The following is a 12556-nucleotide window of genomic DNA, read 5'->3' as shown; positions in this document are numbered from 1 at the left end:
AGGCACTCCTGCTGAGAATCCTCTGGCTCCTGATGATCTCCCAGCTAAACATGTTCTTCCTCTAAGTCTGACGTACACTAGAGAAAACAGGTGTACGTCAGGTGCATGGCGCACGGCAAGACCCGACCCCACAAAACAAAAAGAGCGAACAAAAACCCAATGCGAAAACGAAATAACAACAGAAATGATAAAGAAACATGCAACGGAAATCCAATAAAATCAATCAAGTAACAAGACGATCATGCAGCTAGCGATCAGAAATCATCCAAGTCACAAGGTTGTACAATAGATGGAATTAATACTTAAAAATCTACAACAAGAGACGTAGTACGTCGAGCGAAATAATCCAAACAAGGAAACCCTCATGTATATACCATATGTCTCAAATTGTAGATAATTAAATATTGACCCCGATCTATGTATAAAAAGAAAACAACTAGCCATCCTATCACAACTCACTGGTCACTATCTCACACAGAGCCAAAAGTTCACATTATCGGATATCTGGTTAACCACATCTCACTAGAACCTCAGACCCGCCCCAGTGCGAAATGATTCACTGGTGCGTGCCTGGAAATAATCAATAATCATAATATCACCGTTCCTCAGACCCACCCCAACGCTACACAGGAATTTCGTTCGAGCCTGGAAATAAAAATCAACAATCACAATATCACATTCCTCAGACCCACCCCAGTGCGAAACGATTCACTGGTGCGAGCCTGGAAATAAATAACAACATATCCGATAACATGAACCCAGACCTTCCCATCCCAAGTCCAAGTCAACAACTCATATCTCACGGGTCACTATGGTCAAGCAATACTCGCGATTCTCAACTATAACAAGGTATAAATGCAATGAATACTATGTAACAGTGTCATGAATCATTAACAGGAAACGTGAACAACTACTAATAACAGTGCAAGATGGAACTATAACTATCAAATAATTACGCATGAAATCTCGCAATTTCCAATCATCATGATCATAAATTGATTAATTCCAAAAATAATCTTTTCCAAAATAGATTCCTTTAAAATCCCTTTTTCCAAAAATTTCCATTAAAATTTTTTAACATTATAATTATTCAAAACTAACCCATTTTCCAAAATAAATTCTTTCAACTCATTTATTATTATAATAATTCAAATTAAACCATTTTTCCAAAATAAACTCTTTTAAAAATTATTTCTCATAATGATAATTCTAATTAATCTAGAAAAACATCAATTTATCATTTGAAATTATTTAATGTCATCATCAATAGTCCCACGCAGATAATCGCAATATACAAGTTATAACTAATCATATTACAGCACAAATAATTCGCAACATATCCAGAAATTGAATTGACGAGTCAAAGGGAAGCGGGATCTTGCCTCGGGGTTCGTCGAACGACTCAACGTCGACAGCGCAGGTCGGATCTGACGCGGATAGGCGGCGGTTTGGGCTGAGGCGCGATGGGCTGCTGCTGGTGCACGGGGCGAGCTCGGGGCAGATGAGAGTGGCGAATGGAGTTGGTTCAGGGGAGGAAGTCGGCGATGCTGTGCAGAGAGCTCGCTGCTGCGGTGGTTGCTCAGGTAGGCGCGGCTACTCGAGGCGTCGGGGAGGAGGCAAGGGGATGATGATGATGGCGGCGAGCTCTGGGCGTTCATCGGAGAAGGGAGGGGCGACGAACAGGGGAGGCGTTGCTGGGCGTCGACGTGCTCAGGCGGCGGCGACGTGCTCAGGCGGAGGCTGCAGGTCGAGGTCGGAGGTCAGGCCGACGGGAGATGGGAGCAGGTCGGAGGGAGCTCGAAGGGGTGAGGTGGCCAGAACGCGACGCTGGGCTTGGGGGCGGCTGGTCTCAGGCGGTCGTCGACGTGGTGGAGGAGCTTTGGAGGCGGCAGAGGTCAAGGCGGTGGCTCAGGGGGTGTCGAGTTCGTCGGAGGCGGAGCGGGTGGTCGAGGTTGGTGAGCGGAGCATGGTCGAGGTGCGGGTGATGGGCGGCGGAAGAGAAACGCGAGAGAGAGAGAAGCAGGTGATGATGGCGGCGGTGTTAACACGAGAGGGGAGGAGAGAGAACAAAGAAAACACACACACACACACACACATAATAAATTAATTCTAGAAAATTTTACTGCACGAAATAAATTTATAAATACTAAAACCATTTGAATAAATATATAATCAGATTTTTAAATCATATAAAATTGTAGAAAATAGAGAAAAATACAAATACTCTTTTAAAAATCATAATTAAATATTTTAAAATATCAAAAATTATTTTAACTAATATCAAAATTTCATGGTCCTTACATTCTACCCCCCTTAAAACAAATTCCGCCCTCGGAATTAAAATAAGAACCCCAGGGACAGATATGGAATGATATCCGCAAGCAGATGAGACTAGAAACAAGAAACAATGGAAAGTTACGAGACAAGAAATAGTGGAAACTCAGGAGTCAAAGAGTGATAACATAGGACGAAACGAAATCTATCAAGAAAATAGGATAAGGGCTCAAGATAATCTTACGGATGAAATATGATATGTATCTAAATTGCCTACCATATTCTTACTAGTGATGACTCGGAACCGTGATCGAGACCGTGACCTGCATGGGCCACCAAAAAAACCTGTCACGCCCCGCTTCCCAAAATACCCGGGAATCGGAACGCGAGCAAGCCCGCGACGTATTAGACTGAGAAGAGATAAGTGCTAGACCCCGTCTTCTCAATCCAATACGCTAAGCATCTGAAAATAAATACAATGCGAAGTCACAGGTCCCCGATCATAATCAGCAAGAATATAATAGACAAACTCAGAACAGAAAATATACATATCACAATGAATAACATCCGAGACATAATATACGGGTCAAACATGCCCTTATACAAATCTGAACAAATGAATACTGAAAAGATACAAAATACACTGATCAAATAGAAATGGAAGGTAGTACAAAAGAAAACGGAGGACCAATAACTAAGCTTCGGCTTCTTCTTCTGCTCCATCCGCTAAGCACTCCTGCTGAGAATACTCGGCTTTGGCGTATCTCCAAGCTGGACCTGCTCTTCTTCTAAGTCTGACGTACACCAGAGAAAAACAGGTGTACGTCAGTGTGCATGGCACATGACAAGACCCCACAAAAAAAATCGGGTGCAGGCGGCGGTCTCAGGGGGTGTCGAGTTCGTCGGAGGCGGAGCGGGTGGTCGAGGTTGGTGAGCGGAGCATGGTCGAGGTGCGGGTGATGGGCGGCGGAAGAGAAACGCGAGAGAGAGAGAAGCAGGTGATGATGGCGGCGGTGTTAACACGAGAGGGGAGGAGAGAGAACAAAGAAAACACACACATATATATATATAAGAAAATTAGGGTTTTGAGTTAGGTATTTAAACAAAAAATAATTAAAATAATTAGTTATGGGTATTAAAAAATTAAACTAATTACGGAATAATTATCTACAATTAAAAATATACATATTGAGCTAATACAACATTTGATACTAAACAGTTGAAAAATACCCATATTGTATAATTAAACAAGAATAATTAATAATAAAAATATATTTACTTACATTTAAAATCAAATAATTATGGGACAATTACGTACACAATAAAACGTACTAGTTATACTAATTCGACAGATAATATGTAACAATAGAAATAATTCAACAATTTATACCAAATGTATGTAATTAATAATACAAAGTATTATACGAAATAATTCATAATAATATTAATAATACAACATATTATTTAAAATAATACGTAATAGTACTGATAACATAATAAATTAATTCTAGAAAATTTTACTGCACGAAATAAATTTATAAATACTAAAACCATTTGAATAAATATATAATCAGATTTTTAAATCATAGAAATTGTAGAAAATAGAGAAAAATACAAATACTCTTTTAAAAATCATAATTAAATATTTTAAAATATCAAAAATTATTTTAACTAATATCAAAATTTCATGGTCCTTACAATGTGTGAGATAATTTTACTCATGAGTCCTCAACTACCTCGAAATGTAGGCCACCACTCTCTGGATCTGCATAAAAATACCTCCAAGACCCGACAATGACGCATTTGTGTAAACAACAAAAGTATTATCATTGCTCGGAATAATCCACACCAACGTTTTAGTCAACTTAGCCTTCAAGGTCTCAAAGGCCTCCTGGCACTCTGTGCCTTAAACAAACTGTACACCCTTCTTCGTAAGGCGTGTAAGTGACGTCACAATCTTTAAGAAGTCCTGAATAAACTTTCTGTAATAGCCGACCAAACCCAAGAAACTATGAATCTCTGAAACGGTCTTTGGCGACTCCCAATCAAGTACTGCCTCTACTTTTGTGGGATCCACTACAATTCCCTCTCTGCTGATGATGTGGCCTAAAAATCTAACCTCAGATAGCCAAAACTCACATTTGCTAAATTTAGCATATAATTGATGCTCCCGTAAAGTCTGCAAATCCAATCGAAAATGTTACTCGTGCTCTACCTCCAATCTCGAATATATAAGGATGCCGTCGATAAAAATGATCACGAACTAGTCTAAGTATGGACGAAAAACCCGGTTCATCAAATCCATAAATACCACGGGTGTATTGGTCAGTCCAAATGGCATGACAAGAAACTCGAAGGACTCATATCGAGTCAGAAAGATTGTCATCGGAATATTCATCTCCCGAGCCCGTAACTGATGATAACCAGAACGAATATCTATCTTTGAGAAATGTTACGCTCCCTGTAGCTGGTTGAAAATTTTATCAATCCTCGGTAGTAGATACATGTTCCGGATAGTGACCTTATTTAACTCACGATAATCTACACAAAGGCCCATACTGTTGTCCTTCTTCTTCACGAAATGGATTGGCACTCCCCATGGAGATTGACTTTGGCGAATAAAACCCTGAAATAACAACTCATCTAGCTGAGTCTATAGCTCCCTCATCTCAGTAGCTGTCATACAAAAGGGTGCTTGGGATATCGGTGATGTGCCCGGCTGCAACTCGATGCAGAACTCAACCTCTCTCACAGGAGGTAATCCAGGTATGTCCTGAAAGATATCCTGATACTCTAAGACAACTCTAGTCTTGCACAAATCATCACTCTGGTCCCTCGGCATCACTTCCTCGATGTACGCCAAAAATAACTCTGCAATATGGTTGCACTATGAGATTGCTATGATCAACTCAGACCCATCGGATGCCCACAAGATGACTATTTTAGTAAAACAATCAATACTGACATGGTAGGATGATAGCCAATCCATACCGAGAATGACGTCAAACTCCAACATCTGCAAAACAATCAAATCGATGATGAACTTAGACTAACATCTAGACTGATGGCACATCTTCTACAGATACTCTCCAATAGGAATATCTCCCCTAAAGGAATAGAGACAGATAACGTAACGTCTAAGGGATGTGCAACTACCTGAAGCCTATCCATGAAGGTATGAGAGATAAAGGAATGCGAAGCTCTTGAATTGAACAAGATCTGAGCTGGAAACAAATTCACTAAGAAATTACCTTTCACTGTGGCTCCATTCGCACCATGATCGCGTGGTACGATTGCATAAACTCTGTCAGTGGCTGGTGACTGCTGAACTGCAGGTTGGGGAACATATAGGACTATATGTCCCTCACGGATCTCCTGAATGGCGCGAATCTGACCTACTGGCCCCTCAATTCTTGAAATGACAGGTGGCACCTCTATCCTCTGCTGCTAGACATAACCGCGGCCCTACTGCTACTGACCCTGATCACGGTTGTACTGTTGCTTGTGTCCTCTTCCTTGCTGTTGGCTCTGGCCTCTGTCCTATTAGCCTTCTACTAGTGTACTGTGACAATCCTTCGCTTTATGTCTGATCTTGTTACAATTATAACATGTACGCTAAATTCTGCGCTGTTGCGGTGCTCTCGAATCATGTTGTAGGTTATGCTCTCTTCTTATGTTGTCCTTGTTGCTGACTGTAAAAAAAATTCTTACCCCGCTGCTGGGCTCTCTAGATTCCGTAATAGGTCTCTTGCCCTTGCCATTATCACTATGCTGGTTATGATTCCATAATTAACTATATGCATATATCCCTATTTTAATCGGACTAGCTCTACTGCTTGTTAAAGAAGCAAACAAAATTCTCCCAAATAAGTGTATTCGCTGCTCCGGCAAAAATCTAAAGTCGGTGCCATCCTCTGGTGCTATCCTCCGGTGATATCCTCTACGCTAAATACATCTAACTCTGTTTTAGTACTGAGTCAACTTTAAGAAATTTTTACATATTTCTTTCATTTATAGGCTACACATGAATCCGGTGTGCTCTAAAACTATAGTGCTCTCAGTGTCTGATGTCTTTCTTATTCTTACAGAGCCAAGCCTTCTGCTCTTTGGCTCTATCAACAGCTAGTTATGGTGATGGTGAAACCATTGGTAATGCCTCTTCAATAGGCATGACTGGTACAACTGGTGGTGGAACTCTAAAAAATGTAATGTGCCTCGTTACTCGCTCCTCGAGTGTTGCTAGTCTATATTTCTGCAATCGGCGTTACCGAGTCGATCAGATACTATGGAGCTTGCTGCGGTTCGAGCTCTGCTTGCCTAGCTCTCCGGGTATGAGTTTTATCTTGACTACATCCTCGTCCCGATATTTATAATATCAAGAGGAGAGCCTAGTAGACATAGTAAATGAGGTTGAAAACATATATACATAATACGTATTACATAGTATTCACACAAATACTTTTCAATCAAAGTAAAGTAGTCATAAAAAATTTGTAATTTTTGAGGTGTACGTATTACGTCCTCGCTCATTTTAGAAACTCCTAGCGGACTCTATACATGAATTCTAGGAAACTCTATCCTAGCTCCACGACTCGACACATGATGATCCTAAGGATGCTGGAACTAGAGCTCTGATACCAACCGTGACATCCATGTTTTCACACATGGTTGCAGTCTAAGGTGAACCCAAAGATGTTAAACCTGTCATGCACCCACACTGTGCAATAACACGTTTCATCAATCATATTAATATCCTCTAATGGAATCAAAAGAAGTGTAGGTACAAAAATAGGCAAAATAAAGAAATGAACGTAATAGGCATGATATGAAAAGTGATATCTCATAAATAAAATTTATGTCTCAACTCAAATACATCTAATATATGGAATAAAGAAAATGTCTCAACATGAATCAACTGGAAATCGTACTAAGGCACACTGTCTTTACAAAATAAAAATAAAAATTTAAAGTCTGAATAAAATCATAGAAAAATCTATTGTGGAGGTTCTATTAATAACTCATAAGATGGTGACTATGTAAGAACTCTGTCATCCTGCGGCTCTTCGAACCTTTGTATTGCCTGAAAGAAGAGAAAACTACAAAAAGAACCACATAAAAAGCATCAGAGCACTACAACAAGATCACCTCCATCCGCCCCCAGGAGAAGGTCTACTAGATGGAGTGGAGCGTGACACCCCTAGGTTCACACAAGGCTACAGTCCAAGGTAAAACCAGAGATGTCAAACCTGTCATGCACCCACACTGTGCATAAACATGTTTTACCAATCACAATAATATCCTCTAGTGAAACCAAATAGAAGTGTAGGTACAAAACATAAAAAATAAAGGGAATAAATGTAATAGACATGATATAGAAGAGATATCTCATAAATAAAAAGAATCATGTCTCAACTATAATACATATGATATCAGAATAATGAAAATATCTCATCATGAATCAACTAAAAATCATACTAAGGCATACTGCCTTTACAATATGAAAATAAAACTCTAATGTCTGGATAAAACTCAAAACTACAGTAGAGTCTCTACAAGTAAAAATACGCGACGGCGACTATGTCAGAACTCCGTCACCCTACGGCTCTCTGAAACTCCGAACTACCTGAAAAACAATTTAAAAAAAAAAGAATAACAGCAAAAGCATCAGAGCGTTACAGTAATATTACCTCCATCCGCCCTCAGGGGAAGGGCTGTTAGATGGAGTGAAGGCTCTATCTATTAAGCATAGTCTACCTAGATTCATTTTGCCCGTATCTAAATAGAATTTACATTTAGAAACCTACAACACGAGACCTAGTACATCGAGCGAAATAATCCAAACAAGGAAACCCTCATGTATATACCATAAGTCTCAAATTGTAGATATCTAAATATTAATACCGAACTAAGAAAAGACAATCTAATGAAACCAACAATTGGAAATCCACAACACGAGACAGGTACGTCGAGCGAAATAATCCAAACAAGAAAACCCTCATGTATATACCATATGTCTCAAGTTATGAATCTCTAATCATTGATCCCAACTAAGAAGTAAAGAAAACAGTAAAAGAAATAAGACATCAACACATCGTATTTATAATATCTTCCACTATCACTGGGGAGATAGTATAATTCCAACACATAATTTCGTATACTTTTAAAAACAACGTATCTCGCTCATATAGTTCAGTGATAGGTCGTGTTCATAACCAACATCTGCTACACTTAAGCTATCAAGTAATTGTCTCAGTGCAACGGACTACCATGTAGATATCATGAACTGTGTACACGGATCATTAGTCTTATCATGATATCAGTGCATAACATGAGTGCATGATGGACCACCAAATATGTATCTTAGAAATACGGCTCACGAGCCTCATCGCACCCTAGTGCGGGACGGACGGTTAGATCAAGCCTTCTAAAATCTGACTCAATGGCCTGTACATGTGGAATATCAACATACTACCTCATGTAGTACTAAACTAAGCTTATTAATAATATCCACCTCATGTATAAACTGTGTATATCTGGTATGTCGACGCACTATCCCATATAGTACTGGGTTGTGCTCATCAACGACATCCAACATGTGTATGAATAATTTCTAACTCAAATTTGATCAAATCAAAACTCATCATAATCCCCTTGGAATTTTCAAATACATAACACAACATATTCATGACTATACGTGTAACATCAAGTGGCTCAAAACTCCGCGAACGCATCTCAAAACGGCGCAACACAACTCCACAAAATGAGTAGGAAAATAGTCAGGACTTCTGTTAGTAAAACGAGAATATCTTTCTCTAGGAAAACTATTTTTAGAAATAATTTTCTGTTTTGAAAACTTGATTCACACATCTTTCAATTGGCATAAGTTTGGTTCAGTTTGGAGTTTATTTGTTATCCCAAATCTCTAGTTAAACATTATATATGTGCAGTAGTTTTCTTGCAGGACATGTTGTTAGTAAAAAGAACATATCTTTCTCTATACAAACTCTTTTTAAGAATGGTTTTTTTGTTTTAGAAATTAGATACATATAGATTTCATTTGGAACTAGTTTGGTTAAATTTTGAGTTTATTTTCTATCTCAAAATCTTAGTTAAAGATTATACAAGTGCTACAGTTTTCTGCAGAAAATATATATTTAGTACATCTCTTAAATTTCTCATATATAAATAAAATTATAATAACCCTAATAATCATGATCATGATACTATCATAAACAACAAAAAAAGATTACTAATCTAGTATTGGTTTAAGTTTTAACATAAAAAAAATCTGATTTTTAACATCACAAGTTAAGATTTAAACATGAAAACACATATTAAACATCTAAACTAGTTATTTAACTATGGGGATGGGTTTGGATGAAGATAATCTTACCTCAAATGTCGTTCTAAGCCTCTGAAATAAACAGCAAGCAATTAGAAGTGCAAACAACTCATTTTCCCCTTGCTACACGTTGATGATCTCGCCCTCGTGTCGATATTTGCTTCACAAAGCTCTCAAAATTCTCAACTTTAGGGCTAGGGCTTTAGAGAGAGGAAGATGGGCTTCTAGGGTTTGAAACTTTTATGTAAGGGTGATAATTTTCGTGAAAACACAAGTATATATATACACAAACCCGAAGTAAACCCGTTTGACCCGAACCTGGAAACCAAGACTGACTAGGAAAACAATAATCGGTATTTTGGCCATAACTTTTACGTCCAACCTCAGAATGAGGTAATATAAGATTTGTTCGAAAGATCTTCAAGATACCTACAACTTTGGCCTTTTAAGTTTTTCCAGATTCCAACATATTCGGTGTGTAAAATGTATATACTTTTAACTGGTCGTTTTTCCCAGATTCAGGCCCGTGCACGTGTGCATGATATATATATATATATATATATTGAATTGATCTCAAATCAATTCCTAGCATACTCAAACATTAATAAATATCATATTTCATAATGTAACACCTTTATTATTTATTACAAAATATTCAAATTTTTAGGGTTTTACATGGAGGCTCTATCTATTAAGCATAGTCTATCTATGTTATTTTCCCTGTATCTAAGTGGAATTAATATTTAGAAATCTATAATATGAGACGTAGTACGTCGAGCAAAATAATCCAAATAAGGAAATCCTCATGTATATACCATTGTCTCAAATTGTAGATATCTAAATATTAATACCGAACTAAGAATAAACAACCTATATGAAATCAACAATTACAAGCCCACAACACGAGATTGGTACGTCGAGCGAAATAATCCAAATAAGAAAACCCTCATGTATATACTATATGTCTCAAATTGTGAATCGTTAATCATTGATCCCAACTAAGATATAAAGAAAGTAATAAAGAAAATAAAGACATCATTACATCGTTATATTATCCTCCACAATCACTATAGAGATAGAATAAATACTTTCAAGAGCAAAGTATCCCGGTCGTATATCTTAATGATGAATCACATTCATAACTGACATCCACCAAAGACTCAAGCTATCAATTAGCTATCTTAGTGCAACTCTTTGCAAGATTTTAAAACTTAGCATCATCATATGCAACGAACTACCTTGTAGGTATCCTAAACAGTGTATACGACTCATTAATCTCATCGTGATCTCAGTGCGTAACATGAATGCGGGACAACCTACCATATAGGTATCCAAAAAGACGGCTCACAAGCCTCATCGCACCCTCGTGCGTATGGACTGCTAGAAAAAGCATCCAAACCCGACTCAATGGCCTGTACGAATGGAATATCGACACACTACCCCACGTAGTACTGAACTGAACTCATCAACGATATCCATTTCATGTATAAACTATGCAAATTTGGTATATCAACTCACTATCCCATATAGTACTAAGTTGTGCTCATCAACGATATCCAATGAGTGTATGAACAATAAACAACCCAACACTTGACATAATCCCCTCTGGGATACTCATGTGTGTGAAAACAACATTGTACTTGTGTATTCATGAATTTACATGTAAAGGAGTGCGGCTCGAACCCTATGAACATATCCCAAACAGATACAAAACATAAACTCAGAAAATAGCCTTAGTAGTCGACTACAATGCTTAGTAGTCGACTATTCTGAGCCCATCCAGAATCTAAAAAATTAGACTAAGTGTGAGCAGTCGACTAATATGAACATTAGTCGACTACTCTGCTATGAAAAATAATTCTGTGAGTCGCACCAGGAAAGGAGTAGTCGACTACACATGTTATTAGTCGACTACGTACTCTGTGTTAAACAGATTTCTGTTTCTCAATTTTTGATGTTTTTGTGATTATTTCTTAAACAAAACTCATTCAAATCACATGGAACGTAGGAAAAATGTATTAGTCTTCTGAAATTTACTATCAGAGATTAGTTCACATGATTTAACTCTTTGATTAAACACTAATTAGGGTTTAACTTCATAATTATTCAAATTCTCACATAAAAGCATGAATTATCACATGATTAACTTGGACAATGTTATAACTAACATTGAACAGAGATAAGCTTGTTTAAAACACGTTCATGTCATTGTGATCTCACAACCTAGGGTTTAAGCATGATTAATTTATAAGAAAACTCAATTAATTAATAAACTAGGGTTTGCACATGTGTTAAACTTAATTAATAAATTAAAAATGAAATTAACATTTATCCTAATGATCATGATCATGTTTCTAATGTAAACAGCAAGAAAACCATATAGAAAATATTATTATAATTTAATTTATATGTATAATTTATTTTATAATATTTATTATCAATATCAATATATATTATATAATAGTAGTAACCTATTATTATAATTTATATAATATTTAATACATATAGTTATTATATATTATATTATATTAATTGTAGTTGATATTATGTCGCAATTATTATTATTAGTTTTATATTAACCAACCTATACATAATATAGTATAGATATATATAACATATTAAATTAATAATATGTTGCATATTACATTTAATTATAAAATTCATGGTATAATATAATTCATGCTTATTATTATATTATATTCATATTATATTATATTAATATAATTACATATATTATCTGCTACTATAGTAATGAGTTTTAGATATTTTTTATATATCATCAGTGACTATATCATATAATAAAATATATACTATTTTTATTACAATATAGTGATTTTAAATTGATATTATATTAAAGTAAAAATATCTATAATATTTTATGTGGAAATTTTAACCTATGATTCTGTTTAATTAATAAATTAGCATATTATTATAAATTTT

The sequence above is a fragment of the Asparagus officinalis genome, chromosome 3 (genome assembly GCF_001876935.1).
Source record: "Asparagus officinalis chromosome 3, Aspof.V1, whole genome shotgun sequence".
In the NCBI taxonomy this organism is placed as follows: Eukaryota; Viridiplantae; Streptophyta; class Magnoliopsida; order Asparagales; family Asparagaceae; genus Asparagus; species Asparagus officinalis.
The sequence above is the reverse complement of the archived record's forward strand: the minus strand, read 5'-3'. Positions refer to the sequence as shown.